Here is a 4,375-nt window from a genome sequence, read left to right as displayed (position 1 = left end):
CGTTCTCATCAAGGTCACAATCTTTAATAAGGTGTGGCCCGCTACAATTGTGACATCCCACTTAGATGACATGGATAGATTGGTCCATCTTTGTCATCCTACGATATATGTTCTCTAGCTTAGCCATCACTACTGCCATGTCATCGGAAACTGAATTTACCACCCCTCGTTTTGAGTCGTGCCTTGGGTTATGATATTCTCTTGAGTGCTTGGAGAACTCTTCAATCGATTCTTTTATAACTGCAGGCGCTTTCTTCGTGAGTGGTCCATGGGAGTCAAGGAGCTTCCTAGTTGTCACATTCACTCCATCATATAACATACAAAATTCTTGCTGAATGTTTAGGTCATTATAAGGGCAATTCCTCAATAAGCCTTTGTATCTTTCCCATGCCTCATAGAGTGATTCACCTCCTTGTTGTTCGAAGTTTGCAATGGCTTTCTTAAACTTTGCTATTTTTTAGGGAGGGCAGAATTGATCTATGAATTCTTCAAGCATCTTAGCCCATGTCTTGATAGATCCTGGAGGTAGTCATTTTGGCCAATCTTTCGCGGCTTCCTTAGACATGACCGGTAACATTTGAAGTATAACAGTCTTGCAAGGCACATTAGGGATGCTGAAGTAGTCGGCTATGTTGTTGACCTCGTCGATATGCTTGTACGTGTCTTCGTGATCCTTCCCGTAGAATGGGATGTCCTTCAGCTGGGTGAGTATGTGGCCTTTCAACTCAAAGTTTGGTGTCACTGGATTTGCGGGTTGCACGAGTCTTGGCCCAATATCATTACGCATCATTCTTTTGTACTCGCCCATGTGTATGTATGTGTTGTGTTCAACTCGAGATCTTCTATCTTTTTGTCAAAACCGCTTGATTCTCCGGTTAGTACTACTAAAGAACTGGAACTTCTGGTCATAAAATTTCTGAAACAAAATAGAAAAACATGCGTAAAACAAACAAAAACAAAAAAATAACAAAACTGAAAACGGGACCAACTCATCGAGTTCAGTAATGGAATCGGCGAGTTCGACACACAAACAGAAAAATCAAATACAAAAATTAAAACAGAAAAACAAATAACTTTATGGAAGATAAATCTCACACAAAGGATCAATAAACTAGGAAATAAAATTAACCATTAGAATCGTTCCCCGGGAACGGTGCCAAAAGCTTGATACATGTATAATATACTATTTTTAATCCTACTAACTTAGACACAAAGACAAACACACGAAGCCATTGTACCTATCAATTAGCAATATAGATCAAACAAGTAGGGTATCGAACACAGGGAACGGTAACAATTAAAATAAATACTAATATTACCTAATAAAATCAAGTAACAAAAAGGGGTTTTCTCTAGTTTCTCAAGACTAGAAACTTAATCATTCAAATAGAACTTAAACAAAACACAATTAACAACTAAAGAAGAATGAAAAACAACTAGATTCAATAGGATAAAAGAGACTTCCATTTAGATTTCGATTCAGTTATTCCTATGGTTGATTTCGTGGCAAGTGCAATGGATTAATATATCAATGATTACCGATTTCTAATGTGATTAGGTTCATGCTCACTATTACTAATCCTTAAGCAAACAAGTTGATTCAAACAGTGGTCAACTGATTAAGATAACAAGTTTCCTAGTGTTTAGTTCGAATCAAGTAAGACTTGTAATATTAGCTAACTAAATTTGCTAATTCAATCAACTCATATGTGGTTGACATCACACATGCTCACACATTAACTAATTCATTTTCTAGTTAACCCTAGGTTCATGTTCATTACTACTAGGCACACAATATTGTTTTCACAAAACTATATGATTCAAGCAATTAAAAAGATATTCATACAACTCAATACACTTAGTTATTAACAGAAAATAATTATCATTAACACATAAGGATCTTTTAACAAGCTTAACAAGATAAATTACCAAATCAAATTAATCCAAGCCACTCAATCAAACCCTATTAATAAGACCCGCTACATCTAAATAGAAGTATGGACTTTAGCCCATAACTTCAGCAAAAATAATCATAAAATCGAAATCTAGTGTTATCAACATGATTAAAAACAAAGAGTAAGAGAAAAGTGATACTTTAATGCCTTTGATCTCTTCAAGCTGAAGCTCCTAGTAGGAAATCGAAAACCAGAACTTCTCAGAACCTTTCTAGCCTCAAAAAATCGTCGAAAGCCTCCAACATGTGTTAGGCTTTCGGGAATAAATGATCTATATATAGATTCCAAAATTTATCTCCGACTCGTCGATATTTTAAGATAAACTCTCCGAGTTTTTTACATAATACGCGTGTACGACATGGCATCCTTGTATCGTGAACTTTCCAGTCAACTCGTCTAGTTGATGGACCAACTCGTCAAGTTCCTCTTCATTTAAGCCTTATTTCTTCAAAATCCAATCTCCATGCTTCCAATCGCTAGTTCCACTTCCTTGTTCTCCCGAGCATGACTTTATTACTGAAAATGAAATTTTAACATAATTTAGCATCTTTTGTCCATTATTTTAGATAAAATTAACATAAGTATTAAGATAAATCATGATTTTAATGACTAAATAAGCAAATATCAATACGTCGTGCGTACCCCCAACTACACACATCGTAGAGTCAAAAACCCACGTTGCACACTTAGCCAGCAGTGCGCCCAACATAAGGAGTTGTACGCCCAACGTAGTCGCTGGGGGTTGACATTCGTTGACTTTTGAGTTTTATCTCAATTTGTGGTCTTTTGGTCAAGGAGGAGCAAAATGGTTTTCTTTACAATTTTGAGATTTAGTTAAGAGGCTCGGTCTAGCATTATCAGGTTATTAATATTAATTATAGTTATATTGTGGCATAGTTTAGGCGGACTCTAGACTGGCAGTTCGGGTGCGAGATTTATTTTCTTTGCTACATGAGGTAAGTCTTCTCATTATAAATACTGTGTGGTAATTTATGTGTGACCGAGGGGTCTTATGCGTGTTGTTGACCGGAGGTTCTTAATTGTTATATATGTGCAGTCTGTCTTTGTGACTTATGCTGTTATATTATTTCGTGTATGTATATTGAGTTATGACCGGAGAGTGCATACCAAGACGTGAAATCGGAGGGTCTTCACTGAGACACCTGACCTGAGGGTCCTTATTGAGACATAGCCTTGAAAGGCTAATTATTTATATATGTGGTATTTTGGGGAACTAACTAAGCTTCGTGCTTATAGTGTTGATTTAAATGTGTTCCAGGTACATCTTAGGATAGTGGGAAAGGCGCCGACATGATTGTGCACACTCTTTTGCTAATGAGGTTATTTGTGGATTTTGTGATACTCTGACTTTATTTATGATGTTATGTATTTGACATTTATATTTGACATGGTTTGGTGTTAAAAAATATGTTTTTGGGAAACTTAAAAATGAAAATTTTGTTTGAAAATTTGGAGCGTTACACCGTTTCATGATCTGGGGGTTAGAGGGCCGTATTTGTGGTAAGTGCAGGAAGACTCATGAGGGTGCATGTAGATTAACTGTTGGGTGCCAAAAATGTTGCAAGGAGGGTTAATTATGAGGGACTGTCGTAAGTAGGCCCTGCTATCGAGCACCCATATGTGTTATCATTGTCATTAGGTGGGACATATGAAGGCCCAATATCCCTTCCTTGATACCAAATCAGTTCAAACACGAACCTCGACTACTTTAAGGATTGCGGATGGACGCCAGAGAAGAGATGAGGCCTTGAAGGCTTAGGGCCATGCATTTCAGCTCATAGTAAAGGAGGCCAGGCCTACACCTGACGTTGTTACTATATGTGTTCATGTATTTTATGTTGGGTTATTACATGTATAATTATGCTTGTAACTCCGATAGGTACATTCTTATTGAAATATTCGCCTACTCTTGTGCTTTTTGACTCGGGTGTGAGTCGATCTTTTTTACCGTAGTCCTTCAGTAAGGATTTTGTTATGATTGTTGGGGAGTTAGAGTGTCCGTTGTGAGTCTCCATCACTAATGAACATGGGGTTGTAGCTTTGAGTGTTTTTCGGGACTATACTGTGGAGGTATTCGGGGTGAGTTACCCAATTTATTTGATTCTCATCCCTACAGAGGATGTATGAATAATAGTAGGGATGGACTGGTTGAGCAGGTTTGGCAACATGATTGATTGTGAGAGACAACTGGTGATAGTTCAAACTCCATGTGGGGAGAACTTACTATTTGTGAGGAGGGTACCAAGATTGGTCCAACCTTTTGTTTTCCTGCCAGGGCTCGGTAGTATCTACAACATGGGTGTTCAGTTTACCTCGCATATGTGGTTGACACCAGGGATGAGAGTAGAGTTTCGGTCTCAAATGTGCCAATGGTTAGGGAGTTTCTAGATGTATTCCCG

At 37.7% G+C, this 4,375-nt stretch overlaps 1 non-coding gene across 1 annotated transcript; it reads left to right on the top strand.

The window, feature by feature from the left end:
• Positions 1 to 341: 341 nt before the first annotated feature.
• On the top strand, positions 342 to 448 carry LOC145071626 (small nucleolar RNA R71). Its single transcript, XR_013690632.1, has one exon. It is a non-coding gene; the product is annotated as a small nucleolar RNA R71 (small nucleolar RNA).
• The last annotated feature ends 3,927 nt before the right edge of the window (positions 449 to 4,375 follow it).

This window comes from Lactuca serriola, chromosome 8, assembly GCF_051521515.1.
Source record: "Lactuca serriola cultivar US96UC23 chromosome 8, Lser_US96UC23_V15, whole genome shotgun sequence".
Taxonomy (NCBI): Eukaryota; Viridiplantae; Streptophyta; class Magnoliopsida; order Asterales; family Asteraceae; genus Lactuca; species Lactuca serriola.
Note: the sequence above shows the minus strand (reverse complement) of the source record. Positions and strands in the feature narration are given on the sequence as shown.